This window comes from Rattus rattus, chromosome 4 (genome assembly GCF_011064425.1).
Source record: "Rattus rattus isolate New Zealand chromosome 4, Rrattus_CSIRO_v1, whole genome shotgun sequence".
NCBI classification, from domain to species: domain Eukaryota; kingdom Metazoa; phylum Chordata; class Mammalia; order Rodentia; family Muridae; genus Rattus; species Rattus rattus.
This window is the reverse complement of record NC_046157.1, coordinates 156,599,121-156,619,490: the sequence shown is the minus strand read 5'-3', so window position 1 is coordinate 156,619,490 and position 20,370 is coordinate 156,599,121.

The window sequence follows — 20,370 nt, the reverse complement described above, 5'->3', positions numbered from 1 at the left end:
GGCCATCTCTCCAGTCCCACAGTTTCTTTGGTTTAAAAATGAAGATAAAGGTGGCACCTTTATCAAAGCTTTGCTACAAAGAAGCAATGAGGATGGCTTGTAGCGAAGGATGAAGGGTTACCCAGTGCTGGTCATCATGATTTTGACTACAACCGTTGTTGACTTGAAGACACTTATCAACCTGTAAGTACTTATTTGTTGAAAATGATCCTGGGAAAGCATAATCTACTTTCAAACAAATGATACATTGATGTGAGTAAGACAGGGACACATGCTTCCTTACAGGGCCACTCGGTTTTCCCTTTGCCACAGAATCAAGGTGTGAAACACTCAAGTGCAGAGGAGACACCACCAGCCACTGCTGCTTTCAGAACAGATGGTTAAAACCAATTGAAATTCAGAACTCCACGAACTGGGAAAGTTTTAATAATTTGATAGTTTCTTTCCTTCATATTATACAAACCTTAACTGTTAAGGCAAGATGGCAGTCTGGTAGAGGTAGACGGTCTTTCTGAATCTGGTTTCTCTGAACCGAAGGATGGAAAGGAAAAAGAATGTGATGATTTGGTTTTTCCTTCATTATTTTTGGAAAAATATCAAATAAACGATTGGGAGATCAAAATGATATTTCCTAGCTTGAGGTTCTATTTATTTCTTTTCACCTTTTTTCCTCTTTTTTTTTTGTTAAATGAAGTTAATTTATTGTCTAGGATCAAGTCTTCCAGTTTAGGCAAGTCCTCTAACCTCATAGTGTTTTGTTACGGATTCACATTATCTGTCTTTGAGCTGTGCATGGGGAAAAGGCCGATTGCTGTCTGTGCCTAGAATAACACAAGAGCTCATGAAGGTCATAAAACAACACCTGCTCCTCATTCTTGCTCCACAATGAAATGTTTTCATTTTAAACACTTTCTTAATAGTCATCTGGTATGCAATAGTAGCTTTACATATTGTGAGTCAGGAATTCACTACAGAGCCATCCCAGACTTACTTATTTCTAAAAAGACATCGTCTTCTGGCAAGAATGATAAATTAATTTTTAAGTATTTAAGAAGGGCAAGGTAACCAAATGCTATCATCCTGTTAGTTTGGGAAGCCATTCTTTATTTTTAAAAAACTTGTATTTTGTGATATCTAAAAAATGAGTAGAGAAGGCAGTCAATCAAGCATTCATTTCTAGCATTAAAAAGAAAAACAAACAAACAAACAAACAAAAAACAAACTTGAGAGGAACAAAAGTCAACTGAGCCTTAAGACATTGCTGAGGGCTGGCGATGGTTTGCGTCTGTAGTCTTATATCCGTGTGCTCTGGGGAAGGAGGGCTAGGGTCCGGAGCAGCATCAGAAACTGCTCACATATGCAAAACATCGAGTCTGCTTACCAGTTGCATGAATATTAAGGTCAACCATAGAAATGATCGAGAGGCTACAGTGTCCCTGCAATGATTACCAACACATTCTGTGAACATAGGTGTTGGGAAACCTTGGGGCTTATGTCCAGGCAGTGCAGTGGATTCTGACCTGTGCACTGAACTGACCACTTCCACACTTTCTACCTAGGTTCTGCCATCAAATATGATAAAAATTTCATGCTAAGTGATTATTACAACATTTTCCAATTGCTCTTATTGTTGAGTGAGTTTTATTGAAAAAATGAGCTTTACTTTAGAAAAAGAAAGAAAATTAAAAGGTACATGTGCCCTGTTTATTTAATTCATACCAAGAGTAGGTCACCCACTGTCTCTCTCTCTCTCTCTCTCTCTCTCTCTCTCTCTCTCTCTCTCTCTCTCTCTGTGTGTGTGTGTGTGTGTGTGTGTGTGTGTGCGTGCGTGCGTCTTGCGCTCCCAAGGAGTTTAGTCTGCCCTGTATGTTTAAGCCAACTGAATTAGAACAGTGCTATCTCCACACTTTCTTGGAGCTACTACCCTTCCCCAGCTTCAAATTTTCCCCTCAGGTTATAGGAAGAAGGAAACACATTTGAATGGGCTGTCGACATCTGGTAATTTGTAGGGTCTTGAAGCAATTACATTAGCCTCCCAGCAGCATAATTGACTGCAGGCAGCGGTCCCTCACTGCACAGCTATGCATCCCACAGTAAAATGTGCAGAAGGGGGTTGGGAGTGGGTTCTGGCAGCTTCTACGGAGGATGAAGCACTTCAGCTGCACTTGTTTCAGCGCCATGGTCATGATGACCTCAAAAAGGAGATTGCTTTCTTGGAGGCGAAGGATGTGGACCATCAAATGAAATAGAGCTACTGTTCTTTAAGAATGCAGAATGCGATGTGATTCTTGGACTGAAATAAACCAAAAGGAGCTTCTGGGTTTATCTTATTATACCCTGCCTCCTTGAGAGAGAGCCTGCTCTACTTCATGTCACAAGACAAGGAAAGAGGCCATGTGCTTCTGCTCACAAAGTGAGTCTGTGTGCACGATCCCAGGCAGCAGTCACTGTAGATAAGTATTTACCAACGGTACCGCTGGCTCAGAAGTGCACAGTCACAGATAGCAGTATCTGGCCACAGAAAGCAGGAGGAAAATGGCCCTCCCATGTTCTGCTTGTAGAATTACAAACTGGTACAAAGAGGTTAGGGACCACCTTTGCTGAAACAGATTACCGCACATGGATAGAGCCCCAGATTCTCCATGTATAAATTTGAATGTAGAGTCATCATTATACCAAGTACACATGAACAGGGATACCTGCTGTAGTATCACTTACAGATAATGATGAATTGGAAACATTGTGCATGACCATCACTAGGAAGTAAACGAGTAAGTCAGGTTAAATTTAAAAGTTAGGGTCTGGGGATTTAGGCTAGGCTAGTAAAACGCAAGAGGATCTGAATCCCAAACTCCAAAACTATCCAAAAGCAAGATGAAATGTCAGGTATTCTATCTAAGCTCCACCCCCACAATTACCTGGCAACAGCCAGGTATGTTCCACCTCAGAGTTACCTGGCAACAGCCAAGTATGCCTGACACTTGCTCTCTCCTCACTCTCCTGCTCTTGCTCTCTTTCCCTTTTGTCCCTTCTCTCCCCATTCCCCTCCCCCCTTTTCTCCATGTGCTCATGGCCAGCCTCTACACCTCAACTCCTCTACTCACCTCCTACTGTACTGTATTCTCTCTCTCTCTCTCTCTCTCTCTCTCTCTCTCAACTCTCTCTCTCTCCTCTCTCTGCTCTACTACCCTCTTAACTCCCCTCCTCATGCCCTAAATAAACTCTATTCTATACTATGGCTGGTCCCTCAGGGCGAAGGGATGCCTCAGCCTAGCCCCACTTAAGGACCCCCTTTGCCCCAGACCCCCATAGAACATAATCCCCTTTCTATCTTTTAAAATACAAGGTAACTGTAATCCAAGACTTGGGAAGCAGAGGCAGGGAGATCCTTGGCGCTTACGGCTAACCATTTGAGCCAAATGGGTGAGCTTCAGGTTCAATGAGAGATCCTAACTCAAAACCTTGAGAAAGTTTGAGAAGAACACACTACAACACCCTTTAGCCTTCCTATGTATACAAATACACATGCACATCCGCAGTAGATAACTAAAACTTCAAATTGTTTTGAAATAGCATATTTATTGTTAAAATAAGATTGAATATTCTGTCAAGTCTCTATGGTTAGCCTTATTCAGGCTTCACTCTCTTCTGTCCTTTGTGAACAATCGCTGTCACCGCTCTCATTTGGTTTAATTTATTTTTGTAGGTTGGGGGTCATTGTTAGTAGACATAAGGTGTTTGGAGAATGGTCAAGTAGTGAGCGCTCTCATGGAGCTTTCTGACCTCAGAGGATCTCAGAGGAGAAAGAGTCCAGAAGACCTCTGCAGGAAGTACACAGACTCAAAACTATTTCCATAGTAATAAAGACAGCACTTATCATCTTTGCTCTTACACTTTCAAAACATTAGACAGGGGTTTCCAGAAGATCCAAGATGTGAAATATCAACAAATTGAATGCAGAATCAGATAAGAGAGTCCAGCTGTGCTCTTTTAAGGCAAGCCTTAAAGAGATTTATGGAAATGTAAAGCAATTCTGTTCTTCTCAGTAAGTGTTTTGCATTTGGAAAACACAGTGTTTGAAACAGAAGTCTGTTGCTTACATTAATTGTATTTATTTCAGCTATTTAAAATTAATTAGTAAATACTTTAAAATGCTGTTTTAATAGCTAGCTAAAAAAACCATGTAAACAAAAGTTTATTTAGATTTCAATAATTAAAAATATTTATCTTTATTTATATGTATGTATGTATGTATGTATGTATGTATGTATGTATGTATGCTTCTAAGAACTCATGTTCACATGCATATGGGCATCCCAGGAGGAACAGAAGAGGGTGCCAAATTCCCTGAACTGGAGGTACAAGCATGGGGTACTACCTGACATGGTACAGGAGACTTTACAACAATACTAAGCACCATTAAACTGCCTAGCCATCTCTCTAGTCCCTTGGTGAATAATATTTATCTTTTCTATATATGTGCATATTTATATATGTGCATATGCATTAAAAAGATTCTCGGTAACTTTTTAAAGCATGTAGCAGTGTTAAGCCCCTGGGATCTGAGGGACAACTGGGTTAGATGATGCTGAAGTGTGAGAACAGAAAGTAGACCAATGATGACAATACATACAGACTTCCTTGTGGGGGAGAACAGCATTGCCAAACTAATCCAGCTTTCTTGGCTGAAACATCCATGAGTCAAACCAAATTAGAGTATCAAATTAAAGGTAAAGATTATATCGACAAATGAAATTTTCTATCTCAATGAGTAGCTTCAAAGAAGAATTTTGAACCAACAATTATTTGGTAACTGCATTTTATTTAACTAACTTACTGGTCAATTAATCAATTAATTAGAGACAGGGTTAGGTCAGTATGTGGACCAGGCTGGTCTTGATCTCATGGAAATTTGGTCAATTTTTTTCTTTCAAGTATTGAATTAAAATTCTGTTCCAGTCTGTTAAACTAGTGCCAGATTTTAGGCTAATATCCACTTATCAGTGAGTACATACCATTTGCGTTCTTTTGTGATTGGGTTAACCTCCCTCAGGATGATATTTTCTAGTTCCATCCATTTGCCTAAGAATTTCATGAAGTCATTGTTTTTAATAGCAGAGTGTAAAAATCTACCACATTCTCTGTATCCATTCCTCTGTTGAAGGACATCTGGGTTCTTTCCAGCTTCAGGCTATTATAAATAAGGCTGCTATGAACATAGTGGAGCATGTGTCTGTGTTGTACGTTGGAGCATCTTTTGGGTATATGCCCAGGAGTGGTATAGCAGGGTTCCTCAGGTAGTACAACGTCCAATTTTCTGAGGAACCTCCAGACTGATTTCCAGATTGGTTGTACCAGTTTGCAATCTCACCAACAATGGAAGAGTGTTCCTCTTTCTCCACAGCCTCGCCATCTGCTGTCACCTGAGTTTTTGATCTTAGCCATTCTGACTGGTATGAGGTAGAATCTCAGGGTTGTTTTGATTTGCATTTCCCTGATGACTAAAGATGTTGAACATCTCTAGGTGCTTCACAGCCATTCGATATTCCTCAGCCGACAATTCTTTGTTTAGCTCTCTACCCCACTTTTTAATAGAGTTGTTTGATTTTCTAGAGTCTAACTTCTTGAGTTCTTTGTATACATTGGATATTAGCCCTCTATCGGATGTAGGATTGGTAAACATCTTTTCTCAATCTGTTGGTTGCTGTTTTGTCCTATTGACAGTGTCCTTTGCCTTACAGAAATGTTGCAATTTTGCAAGGTCCCATTTGTCTATTCTTGATCTTAGAGCATAAACCTTTGGTTTCGAGCAGTAACCCAAAGCACCGCCATTTACAATGCTGATTGCAAAAGAAGAGTCCATTCTCAATAACCTTCAAGTTTGCTAACTGCTAACCCTATAGCAAACATAGTCTAACTCCTGAAGCTAGTGGTGCAGGGACAGTGAGGGGCCTGTGGAAATGTAGTTAAGGAAAAGTAGAAGTGAATGGAGTAACAGAGAAATCTAGAATTGCTTTTGACAAGTGCTGCTTAAGGAAAATAAATTGCAGTAAGCGTCTAAGTCAAGATCAGAGAATTTATCCAGCTGAATCAAATTCAAGAAGAATATTTCTCCAGATGAATTAAATGTCTTCCAGCTGAAACAAACGTCCTGTGGTATTGGTTTCTCCTCTCCTTAACCTTCTAGCTGCATTCCTTGGCTCCCTTTTCTGACGTAATACCAGATGGGTATACTAATTTATTTCAGACTATTTTTGTGACAATGTTAAGTTCACTAATTCTCAATTCTATGGATTAAACTAATGGGCAAAAAGTACTGTAGTCATGCTACCAACTAGGACTGTCAGACTGGAACTCATCGTGGACTGGAAATATAGAAATTTCTAGATCATCTCTCTCTCTCTCTCTCTCTCTCTCTCTCTCTCTCTTTCTTTCCCTCTATATTTCTCTCTCTCAGGAATATATGAATTCTTTCCAAAAAGTTATATTTTCATTAAATAAAAGCATAGACAATTTTGATTTTGAAATGAGAGTCCATGTCTAAACATGGTTCATGCCCAAGAACCCTGATTTTATTTGTGCTTATGTTGAAGGAAGTTCATGATTACTTGTGTTTATTCCTTTGCTGGGTGAGTTGGCATGGCTGTCATTGCTTAGCTGAGCTACTCTTCCCTGGAAGTGGACCAGCATCGATGAAAAATGGTGAGAGCAGAAACTCAATGCTAGATCTGTGAAACACAGGCAAACAGGGCTTCACATTTGGGTATTCACACTAGAAGAAAACAGTCAATCATAAGTGAGTTGATACAGGTTGGCAGGAGAGAAGATTCCCAGTTCTATATCACAATAGATAGATCCAGAGTCTTAGAGCATTTAGGCCCAGATTTCAGGTTGTGTGTTTTTGTTTTGTTTTTACATTTTATTAATTCTCAGGGAAATAAAAACCAGAAACCCCATTCGGAAAAATGGTATGAAGCATAAACAAGGGCTGAAAAATAATCCATTTACAGAATCTGCAAAGCCATTCAGTTCAATGGTCAATTCAATTCAGTGGTGTGTGAACCCTCTTTGCAACATTCAAGCAATCATATGCTTAAAACTCATCAGTGGTATTCTGGTGAACACCTGACTAGAAGGAAGCAATGACACACAGACACAGACACCAAATGCTGGGACCTGGTGGGCTGTAATCTCTCAAATGAATTGGCATCAGCCATGCAACAACCGAGAACCTTGTTATGTTGTTTAGTACATGCATCCGGAGGCGGGGTTAGCTTGTCTCATTGATGGTCTCCATAGGGGAGCAGTCTAAGGCTGAAGGGGAATGATGCAGCAGCTAGCGTTGGTACACACTTGTCAATGGTTCATGAACTCTCATGTTGGCTTTGCCAGTGCCCTTGGTATTAGGCATTCATTGGTCCTTCTCAATAATGCACATGCACATGGGACTTCATCTGATCCTTAAACAGTCACTCAAAGCTTCCTTAGATCCCCACAGTAGTCTGGGCTATGGCCCAGGTCATTTATTGTTTCTGGAAACATATGAGCGCTTGAGTTACATCTTTTGTTGTGTTAATGTCAGTTCCTTAGAATAGAGCATTTAAAGTAATAAAATTACAGCTTGCACTTTAGATGAAGCCTCTATGTTCAGGAGAGTATCCACTTCCAACTATATAGTACAAGGTCATTCAGGAATTATACTGATGACCTCTTGGGTCATTTCTATGACATAACATCCTAGTTAAATCTTTGGTCAACTCAACACAAGCTGGGGTCATCTGTAGAGAGGGAACATCAATTAAGAAATATGCCCTTCAGCATGGCCTGTGAGCTAAGTCTCTGGCTTGATTGATGTGGGTGCTCTCACTCCCAAGCAGGTATTCCTGGGTTCATTGAGAAAGCAGTTTGAGCAAGCCACAGAGAGCAAGCCAGTAAGCAGCATTCCCTGATGGCTTCTGCTTCCGTTTCTTCTCCCAGGTTCCTGCCTTCAATTCCTACTCTGACTTCCCTCCATGATGGACTCTAAGTTGTAAGATGAAATCATCCCCTTCATCTCCAGGTTGCTTTTGCATGGTGTTTTAGCATAGAAAATAGAAAGCAAACTAAGATAATAATGTGTTCAACAAACCATCAATCAATTAACAATCAACCAAAAGGCCAGACAAGTTCTAAATGAGAGGTGACCCATTTGCAATTCAGTTTACAAACATTTTCACCAAATCCTATCTACCTTGTACCAAATAGTGGCCTTTGTTTTCCCAGGAGTGCTGCACTAAATCAAGGGTCCATTTATCAAAGATCTTATAAGAGAGGACCATGAAATGTGAGCCAAGGCCTCTTGTGCCACAACGAGATGCTTTCTCTTTACTGAGCCTAAGACTTGGATCACGTTGACCATTTCCCCGGAAGATCAACAGGCATGAAAGAGAACTCCTGAAGAAAGGACGATTACTGTGATCCTGCATGTGAGAACAGCTCTGGGATTCCCACTTCATTTCTTCCTGGTTTTATTACTCATCACATTTCTTCTTTTCAAAGTCAGTGTCTGCCAGAAATAACAGAGGCCACAACATGCATTCTAAGGTTTAGGTTACACTTAGTTCTGACCAAACAATTCAGTATCCTGGGCTTTCAACCTATGAAACCTGTCTCAATGCTCACAAAGTCTATAATTTTTTTTCTTTTTGTGACAGTGTCATCTGGTATTTGCCTATTTCTTTCAACCTACTGGGAGCTTTGAATAGCATTATATAAGCACCATGAAGTTTGGGTAGAGTTGACCACAAAATTGACTCTCATTCCCTGTGCTTAGGGAACTGATTTATCAATGATTCCTTTACTTAACACACATTTATCCAGCAACCGGTTAATGGAGGCCCTAGTGTTCCCTGTACAACAATGAACTGGAAACAGTCTTCATCCTCTGGAGTTCATTCTTCATGGAGAGAGAAGACATGATCACACATTAACTCTAAGCAAGTGTAGCCTAGTGTATACTGTAGGGGTAATGGTGAGGAGAAAAATAGAGATGTAAAATGGATGCCCAGAACAATCAAGGAATCAAGGAAACAATAACAAAACCCATACACAGATAGAGAGAGGGAGAGAAGGATAATAGGCAGATATTAGATAGATAAATAGATAGATGGCAGACAGATGATAGATAGATAGATAGATGATAGATAGATAGATGATAGATAGATAGATAGATAGATAGATAGATAGATAGATAGATAATAGTAGCCATTATTTCTTTTATTTACCAGTTTTGGAGACCAGAAGTTCGAGATCTGGGCACCAGTTGGATTAGATTCTAATGAAGCCTTTTTCACTATGGAACACACAAGGCAGAAACAGCTTTGTGATTTTCTTCCTGTAAGGGAACTAACTTCAACTGATCAAGGTTCTATTCCCATGATCTCATCCAAACCTAATTATCTTGATAAAAGCTTTATCTACAAATGCCATAATTTGGGGGATTAGGGTTTCAACATGTGAGTGTTGAAGAGACACAGAATTCAGCCCATAACATGCACACACATGCACACTCAAGTAACAAGGACTGCTGAGTGGGACTTGATCAGAGGGCTCTGGGAAGTGAGTCAGTTTGTGGAGACCATGGGAAAACAACAGTCCTGGGATAGGAGCAAAAGAAGGTCAAAGGTCATATTAATCAAGAATAAACCGGGTATGTTTAAAGAACATCATCAAACCTGGAGTGGCCGAAAGGAGAGAGTAAGCAAGGGAAGAGCAAGGCTGATGGAATTATAGGGGGAATGAGTGGCTGAAGAATGGAAGGCCTATCTCTGATTGGTGGAGAAGGAAAAGCAAAGCAAAATTTGTAGCAAGGAAATGGTTTTATACAATATGATATCATGCTTAGGCATCTATTCCTGACACACCATTAGATGGAGAAACATAGGATTTGTGTGCTAAAAGAAACACTCTTAGATCAACAGTTTATTGATGTTCAGGGCCTGCATACATTAATCACTGATTAGCCTTTGTCTAAATGTAGTCTAAATATAGGAACTCTATAGTTCCTACATAACATCTATTTTTGGGAGACAAGTGGGTAGTTAAAATTTTCATCACTAGTGATATGACATATGGACTCAAATGTAAAAACAAAGCCTATTTGATTTCAAAATGTCGCTCATGGGTTATTACAAAGAAAATGATAAATATTTCCTACACTAACCTGTCCACTCTGCTCAAGTTTTCCAATGAAAATTTTCCTGCACTGCTTTCCTTCCTTTTAATATTCAGAGACCAGGTTGCCCTCGAAATAGCCACTTCTGAACCTGTTTTGCCAGTGAAGGGAGAGACCAACAAAATGAGCCCATGTTATCAGATGTAATTCTTCCACCTGAGCCCAGGAGCCAGAGGCAGTGTGCTGATGAAGGGTGCCAGGCTCAGTTCCCCTGGGACAGGAAAGCCACTGCTGTGGCTGCTTGTTCCCCGCCAGGCAGCATTTTATTTATCACTTGGCATAGCAAATTTTCTATATTATGCAAATCACAATGCGTGTAAAGAAATAGTAAGGTTGATTTTGAGGACAGAAAAAGAATTCCTTCAGTGTGGAGTGAGCAAACAACTGACTTATCAACCAGTGGGAGATCTGAGCACCCTTCATCAATTTACAGCCATTTCCAATGAGGCTTAATATTGTTGCTTTTTATCATGACCAATTCTAGTGGCATGATTATGAGAGAAGAATGACAAGGCCCAGGATCTGTCCTCCGTGGGAAACAATAGACAATAGTGAGCAGATTAGCCAAGGCTTCTAGTAGCCACCTATTTATACATCACACTGTTTTTACAAGAAGGTAATTAGATTAAATGAAAGAAAATTTGACAAGTTGTGAGCCTGAGAAAAAAGGACAGGCATATTGCACAGTGTCTGTTAGCTCAAGACTTGACATTTGCTCTGTGACCATCCAAGGCTGTGGTTCTACACAAACTGAGGACCAGGCTATCCTGTGTGTTGCCTTTCCTGCTCAGGGGTTTGGGGTGGAGGAGGGCTGGGTTCTGGAAAGATTGTATCCAGATTTAGTAAATATACATAACACTTTTACCTTTTCAGAGTCCATCATCTCTAGGTTCCAGTGTTAAGCTTGAAAGAATGGCTTGAAATACCTTTTATTTTTCTGAAAATCCTCACAGCTTGCTTTCCAGTTCCCTAAGATTTTTCACTGAGGACAATCTCATCAGTAAGGGCACCCATTTTGACTTCCAATCTCCTTTGCTCTATTCCCCAGTAGAACTTGTTTCAGGTAAGCAGCCCACAGGAGCTACAGAACAGTATCATTATTACTTTACTGCTCTGGTGGATGCCCACTTTGGAAATCATAGTTTCTTTTTCTGGTGTTAATTTTTATATCTTATTATTGGATATATTATGTATTTACACTTCAAATATTATCCCCTCTCCCACTCCCTTCCCCTTCTCCTGCTTCTATGAAGATGCCCCCCTCCCACCCATGCACTCCCACCTCAACACCCTGGCATTCCCTTACACTGGGGAAATGAACCTTCACAGGACAAAGGGCTTCTCCTCCTATTGATGCCAGACAACACCATCCTCTGTTTTGTTTGTGGCTGGAGTCATGGGTCTCCCCATGTGTACTCTTTGGTTGGTGGTTTAGTCCTGGGAGTTTTGGGGGGTCTGTTTGGTTGATATTTTTGTTCTTCCTATGGGGATGAAAAGTCCTTGAGCTCCTTCAGTTCTTTCTCTAACTCCTCCATTGGGGTCCCTGTTCTCTGTCTAATGGTCAGCTGTAAGCATCCTCATCTGTATCAGTCAGGCTCTAGAAGTGCCTCTCAGGAGACAGGAAACATTTCTTGGCACCAGCAATAGTGACTGGGTTTAGTGGCCGCATATCGTATGCATGCCCAGATGGGAAAGTCTCTGGATAACCTTTCCTTTCAGTACTTGCTCCACTCTTTGTCCCTCTATTTCCTTAGTGAGTATTTTGTTCCCCCTTCTAAGAAGGACTGAAGCATTGATATTTTGGTCTTCCTTCTTCGTGAGCTTCATAGTTTCTTGGATATTGCTAGCTTTGGAGCTAATATCCACTTATCAGTGAGTGCATACCATGTATGTTCTTGTGTGACTGTGTTACCTCACTCAGGATGATATGTTCTAGTTCCATCCATTTGCTTAAGAATTTCAGGAACTCATTGTTTTTAGTAGCTGATTAGTACTCCATTGTGTAAATGTACCACATTGTCTATTGAAGGACATCTTCCATTCCTCTGTTGAAGGACATCTGGGTTCTTTCCAGTTTCTGCCTCCTGGCAAAAAAGGCTGCTGTGAACATAGTAGAGCATGTGTCCTTGATTTTGTTGGAGCACTTTTTGGGTATATGCCTAAGAGTAGTATAGCTGGGTCCTCAGGTAAGTCTGTGTTCAGTTTTCTGAGGAACCACCTGACTGATTTCCAGAGTGGTTGTACCAGCTTGCAATCCCACCAACAATGGAGGAGTGTTCCTTTTTCTCCACATCTTCACCAACATCTGCTGCCACCTGATTTTTAATCTTAGCCATTCTGATTGGTATGAGGTGAAATCTCAGAATTGTTTTGATTTGCATTTTCCTGATGGCTGAGGACGTTGAACATTTCTTTAGGTGGTTCACAGTCGTTCAATATTCCTGACTTGAGAATTCTTTCTTTCGCTCTGTACTCCGGTATTTAATTGAATTATTTGGTTCTCGGGAGTCTAACTTTTTGAGTTCTTTGCATATATTAGATATTAGCCCTCTATCAGATGTAGCATTGGCAAAGATCTTTTCCCAATTTGTTGGTTGCCATTTTGTCCTAATGCCAGTGTCCTTTGCCTTACAGAAACATTGCAATTTTATGAGGTCCAATTTGTCTATTCTTGATCTTAGAGCATAAGCCATTGGTGTTCTGTTCAGGAAAATTTCCCCTATGCCTATGTGTTTGAGGCTCTTCTCCAGTTTCTCTTCTATTAGTTTCAGTGTATCTGGTTTTATGTGAAGTTCCTTGATCCACTTAGACTTGAGCTTTATACAAGGAGATAAGAATTGGTGATTTGCATTCTTTTACATGTTGACCTCCATTTGAACCAGCACCATTTGTTGAAAATGCTGTCATATTTTCCATTAGATGGTTTTAGCTCCTTTGTCAAAGATCAAGTGACCATAGGTGTGTGGGTTTATTTCTGGGTCTTCAATTCTATTACATTGATCTACCTGCCTATCTCTCTGCCAATACCATGCAGGGTTTTTGTTTGTTTGTTTGTTTCTTTGTTTGTTTTTTTCTTTTTAATCGCTATTGCTCTGTAATACAGTTTGAGGTCAGGGATGGTGATTTTCCCCAGAAGTTCTTTTATTGTTGAGGAGAGTTTTTGATATCCTGGGTTTTTTCTTATTCCAAATGAATTTGCAAATTGCTCCTTCTAATCTATGAAGAATTGAGTTTGAATTTTGATGGGGTTTGCATTGAATCTGTAAATTGCTTTTGGCAAGATGGCCATGTTTACTATATTAATCCTGCTAATCCATGAGCATGGGAAATATTTCCATCTTCTGAGATCTTCTGCAATTTCTTTGTTCAGAGACTTGAAGTTCTTGTCATATAGATCTTTTACTTCCTTGGTTAGAGTCACACCAAGGTATTTTATATTATTTGTGACTATTGGGAAGGGTGTCATTACCCTAATTTCTTTCACAGCCTGTTTATCCTTTGAGTAGAAGAAGGCTACTGATTTGTTTGAGTTAATTTTACATCCAGTTACTTTGCTGAAGTTGTTTATCAATCTTAGGATTTCTCTGGTAGAATTTTTGGGGTTACTTAAGTATACTATCATATAATCTGCAAATAGTAATATTTTGAGTTCTTCCTTTCCAATCTGTGTCCCTTTGACCTCCTTTTGTTGTCTGATTGCTCTGGCTTGGACTTCAAGTACTATATTGAATAGGTAGTGAGAAAGTGGGCAGCCTTGTTTAGTCCCTGATTTTAGTGGGATTGCTTCAAGTTTCTCTCCATTTAGTTTGATATTGGCTATTGGTTTGATGTAAATTGCTTTTACTATATTTAGGTATGAGCCTTGAATTCCTGATCTTTCCAAGACTTTTATTATGAAGGAGTGTTGAATTTTGTCAAATGCTTTCTCAGAATCTAATGAAATGATCATGTATTCTTTTTTTCATTTGAGTTTCTTTATATAGTGGATTATGTTGATGGATTTCCATATATTGAACCATCTATGCATTGCTGGGATGAAGCCTACTTGATCATGGTGAATGATCATTTTGATGTGTTCTTCTTTGTTATTCTTTGAAAAATTTGTGTGAATTTTATTGAGTATTTTTGCATTGATATTCATGAGGGAAATTGGTCTGAAGTTCTCTTTCTTTGTTGGGTTTTTGTATGGTTTAGGTACAAGTGTAATTGTGGTTTCATAGAATTAATCGGATAGTGTTCCTTCTGTTTCTATTTTGCAGAATGGTTAGAATAGTATTGGTCTTCTTTGAAGGTCTAATAGAATTCTGCCTTAAACCCATGTGGTCCTGGGCTTGCTTTTTTTGGGGGGGGGAGACTTTTAATGACTGCTCCTATTTCTTTGGGGGTTATGGGACTGTTTAGATGGTTTATCTGATCCTGATTTAACTTTGTTACATGGTATTTGTCTAGAAAATTGTCCATTTCCTACAGGTTTTCCAGTTCTGTTGAGTATAGGCTTTTGCAATAGGATTTGATAATTTTTAAAATTTCCTCAGGTTCTGTTGTTATGCCTCCCTTTTCTTTTCTGATTTTGTTAATTTGGGCTCTGTCTCTGTGTCCTCTGTTTAGTATGGCTAAGGTTTTATCTATCTTGTTGATTTTTTCAAAGAACCAGCTCTTGATTTTGTTGATTCTCTGTATAGTTCTTTTGTTTCTACTTGGTTGATTTCAGCTCTGAGTTTTATTATTTCCTGCCATCTACTCCTCTTGGGTGTATTTGTTTCTTTTTGTTCTAGATCTTTCAGTTGTGCATCAAGCTGTTAGTGTAGGCTCTCTCCAGCTTCTTTTTGGAGGCACTCAGAGCTGGGCTAGAGTAGCCATTCTAATATTGAATAAAATAGACTTTTAGTCAAAACTTATCAAAAAAGATTAAGGAAGAACACTTCATACTCATCAAAGAAAAAAATCTACCAAGATGAACTCTCACTTCTGAACACCTATGCTCCAAATGCAATGGTACCCAGATTCATAAGAGAAACTTTACTGAAGTTCAATACACATATTGTACCATGCACAATAATAGGAAGTCTTCAACACCCGACTCTCATCAATGGACTGATTATGGAAACAAACTAAATAGAGAGAAATTTTGGGTCCAGAGTGCTGCAGAGCAGATAGCCTTAGCTCTAGGTGCAGATGGAGACCAGAGGGGTCCTGTCCCAGGCTGCTCCATGGTTCCTGTGTCCTGTGTACACAGTGTAGGTCACTCTTTGGACAGTTAATGGGGTGAGAGTGAGGTCTTACCTGTGGGCTTAGGTGCGAGAACAATCCTGGGAGACCTGTTCTCTCTGAGCAGGTTTTGGGTCCCAAGGGCTGTGGGACAGCTTAGCTCTGGGTGCAGATGGAGACCTTCGGAAGGCGAAAATCATATTTTCTTTGCCAAAATAACCCCTGTCCTTTGTGTGTGTGTGACCCTGTCCAGAAAGTTCAAACAACCTACCTGACTGAGTTGACAGGAGCCAACTGTTGTCACTGGTCTTACGGAGTAGGAGAAGTGACATTTGCCCCTAAAGCCAATTCTTACTTAACCATCTTTCCTTGCAAGGTCTACATGATTATTTTATTTCCTTTTTACATGAAAAGGAATCTTCACCCAAGTCAGAGTGACAAAGATATTATTGTTTTTATTAAGTACATCATATTTTAGGCCTATAATTATATAAAGTCTATATATAATTTAATTTAAAGTTATACGTAGTACGAAGTGCCAAAGCTTTCTCTTTTTTGGCATGGATATTTACTCACTACCGATTCTTCTTCTGAACACTATTCTGCTCAAAGATTTTACAGCATTATCCTATTAGGTTCTAAGATTTTGACATAATTGCATTTTTCTCTGGCATCATAAGTTAACAGTAACATCTCAGCATTGTCAGATCTCTCATGACTGGAAGTCTGGAGAAGTATAACTTCTGAAACCTTTTGCCGTATTAAGTATGAGTGAATGGGGCAAAACCTATTTGTATGTAGGGTCTAAGGTAATAATTCGCAACAACAGGAAGTGGGTTTATAACAAAAAGAATTACAAAGGGAATATGTAAACTGGAAATACAAAGTTAAAATTTAGGAAACAGCAACTGAAATGTACAGTTCCTCTTGCTTCCCAGGCATGTGAACAGCAGCAACCCCCACTCCTACCCCAGAATCACTAACAACCACAAGCACTGGCTCTTGAGGCTCTAGCCTTTCTCTACCCTCTGAAAAGTCCCTGGAATCCCAAATGTCACACGACTATAGAAACTATCTGCAGCTGGCAAAATCACCCCCGTGCCAGAGCATGAGGTAAACCAAAGTCAGCTGCTCTGAAAAAGCACCATATCCCACATCTGGGATTAAAATGAAAACACATTCTTATAACATTTCTGTGTGTTTTAAAAGGAAGCAAAATTCCAAAATCCTCACTATAGAGCAGGAAATTGCTTGTACCATGCCCTGTTCCACTCTGACGAGAAGTTAAAAGTTGTAAGTAGACAACAGTAACATTTGCATCTCCCTGCACTGTGAGGGAATCTCTGTTATATAATTCAGTAGGATTTCTGCAGTGTAGAGTGACCTTAACGAACATGAATGAGGCCTCAGGGACACGTCTGATGGCAGAATCTACTCATGGGGAAATAGGACTCAATGGTTTCTAGGCTATACTCATAGATGGCACCTGCTAACTCGGCATTGTGAGACTGGCAGCATATCCTCATGTGTGTCAAAAATTCTCCAGGAGTCAGTGAGTCAGTGTACCTGCTGGTATTATGAATGCTAAATACATTACCGCAAAACTGATTACACCAGTGTCTGTACATAAGACATTGAGGCACCCTGTCCCCAGTTGGTTCTGATTGGTAAATAAAGATGCTGACAGCCAGTGACTGGACAGGACAGAGGCAGGACTTTCAAGATTCCTGGGCTTGGGACAGAGGGGGAGAGGAGAAGGAGATCCACTATGTCAGGAGAGTGAGAAGGAGGAAGAGATCCGCCATGCCTGAGGAGAGTGCAGGACAGAGAGGCATGGTAACCACGTAAAGGAGCAGGGGTACCTGACTGGGTCCAGAGCAGACAAAATAAAATATAGAATTTAGTAATAACACAATTATTGGCAGGAGGTAGAGGTTAGGAAGTGGCCCAGCCATTGAGCCTTAAGGTATATCAAAATGTAAAGGCTATATTATGTGTCGTTCATTCAGAAATGCTAAGCATTGGTTGGGTAGCAGAAACCTGTCATTGGGATTTATATATAAAAGATAATGCTACAATCAGCCTCCTGAATCCTCTTTTTAGCTAGGTCTTTAATGCTCAACTTTAGTATCAGCTCTTGTAGGATCCATGTTTAGCAAAAGGCCAGTCAAGCCAGTATAGAGGGGTTAGCCCTGATGTTTTCTTTCTTCCAATGTTGATGTAAACTTAGCAGGAATCTGCTTTGCCATTGATGTTTCCCCTTAGTAGTTTTCTATCCAAAATGCCCTTATTCTTGCTCTCACTTACTATTTAGCTGCAGGGTTCCATTTGTTTTTGTGCTTAGAGTTGAGTACAATCTTCTTCCTATTGCCCAGAGTCTTGACACTAATTGCTGAAGTCATTAAATAAAGCCTTCCATATTGTTTTAACAAGTGTCAGAATAACTTTTGTTTAGCAATAGAAAGCGGTCAAGAAGTTGGATATTAAGCTTGAGCCTAACATAACCATCTTATCCATGTTTTCCTAGAACATAGAAAACTTACTCTTTCAATGAAGACAACAAGACTTTGTCAAGGTAAGTGGCTTTGTTAGCAGCACTTGGTCTCATCTCTTATTAATATTGCTCTACATGGTTCTATTAAAGGAATTGAATGATAATTCCTAGGACAAATATGCATGAACCTGTAAAGTGCTTCATGGAAGCTAATCTCTGTCAACTGTGTCTTGAACAGCTCCCACACACTTCCCTGCCCTCTTCCATCCAGCTCCCCGAGTTTGTTCACTGCAAGGTCAGAGGTCACATCTGTCTTCAATATAATTCTATCTTCACTCCACATGTGGGCATAAGCTGACTAATGCCAACTCTATTTCTGTGAAAAGAACCATTTCCCTCTCCTCAGGCCTCAGGTAGCTGTGTCTTTGTGAAAATAGCATCCAACTCCTTTTGTATGCTATAGAAGCCTTACCTTCTCAGACTCTGTGAGTGGAGTGCCCTTCACAAAGTCTGATAGATAGCTGCTTAGTGGGTGCTATGACTGAGGTTTTCTTGAATAAACATCATATGTGCTATAAAGTATTAGTACATTTTGCATCAGAGAAGGTTTATTAGTTATTATTTACTTCAGTCAAAACCAAATCACCCCATTTTAGTTTTTCCTATTTTAAGTTTAGAGAGAGAAAAACACCCACATATTCCTTATTACTCTTAAACATCCTTACTAAAACCCTGGCACATACTTAGTTCACAAAGGTTTGCAAACTGTATCATATGTTCATCTGCCTCTTGGCTTTTTCATCCTGTAATAAATACCTCATAGATACCTGTATCAATTAACAATGATATCAGGGTGACATGAATTGAGGTCAGCAGTTCTCAACATGTGGGTTGTGACCCCTTTGTGAGTTGAATGACCCTTTCACATGAGTCACCTAAAATTATAAGAAATATCAGATATTAGCATTATGATTCATAACAGTAGCAACATTACAGTTATGAAGTAGTAACAAAAGTAACTGTGTGGTTGGGGTTACCACAACATGAGGAACTGTATTAAAGGGTCACAGCATTAGGAAAGGTGAGAAGCACTGCTTTAGGTGGTTCTCCCTGGTATCCCTTATTATCTCATAAACAAGGACTCCAAACACAATCTGAACTATGAGGTTGATTGTTTTCTTAGCTAAAATATACCATACAAAATGCTAAGACTTTTATACCTTTAAAGTATATAAAATTTAGAATATCCTTCTCCCATATGTGTCACATACAGTTTGGGTAATGGCCTGTGACTTATACATTGGGTTTAAAGTATCAAAAAATGCATTTGAGTCCACTGCAAGAATATGTGTGAAAAGTTACTTAGAGGACCATGGGTAATTCAGGCAGCTACATAGCCCAAAATGGACAAATGAAAGCTTCGTTCTTGTAGTTACCTACACAACTGGAAGACAACAGCCCCTCCAATGGCATTTGTAAATTTCATGAGCTTCTTAAATCTTGTTATCTCCTTCTAGTCCAAAGAGAACCTTCAGTCTAGAGGGCAATGGTGCTTGAAAGCTAGTCTTTTAAATTGGTCTCACTATGCAATAGAATGGTTGTTTCTAGGGCTCCAAAATTGTTCTGCTAAAGCTTTAAGCTCCAATGGGATAGTGTTAGCAGACAGTGCCGTTAGGACAGGTAATTGGGCTATGCATGTAGACCTCAGTAATGGATTAATTAATAGAGCTATTTCCTATATGGGAAGAGGCTTGCTTTAGTTGTTACTGTATATCAGGAGGAAAGCATTCATGAAGAAACTCACTCTAATCTTGTACCTCCAGCCCCAGAACTGTAAATATCCATGTTTGCTGTTTGAGCCAACCAGTCTAAGGTTTTCTCCTGGCAGCCTGGGCTGATCACAGCAGCATGTATACTGTTTGTCTTACCACTGTAACCCAAATACCTGCCTGAAAGCCACGTAAGGGAAGAAGAGCATGCAATTCAGAGGAAGGCAGTCTGTCGTGATGAGGAAGCCATGGCAGTGAGAGTGGTTCATCCTGTGGTAGCAATGAGGCCAAGACATGAGAACAGTGATTTTATTCAGTCTAGTAGCCCAACCCTTGGGGCACTGCCATCCCTGTTCCAAATAGGCCTTCTCTCCTCAGTTAAATCTCACTGGAAATGCTTTCACACACACAGGAAGAGCTGATTCTCCTAGGTGACCTCAACTCCAGTGAAGCTGACAATGAATATTGACCATTAAAGGCTCTAAAATCGTCTAAAATGTACCCCTTGCTGCTATAAAAACACACAGTCTTTGTCAAATGTGATTGGCAAGTCCTCTGATGTAAGTGCACAGATTAGGACTCTGGAATGCCTAATAACCTGGATGTGCTATATGATGGAAATAAGGTAAGGAATATTCGGGTCACTAAAACATCCGAATACACTGGCCAACTTGGGTTAGAGGAAG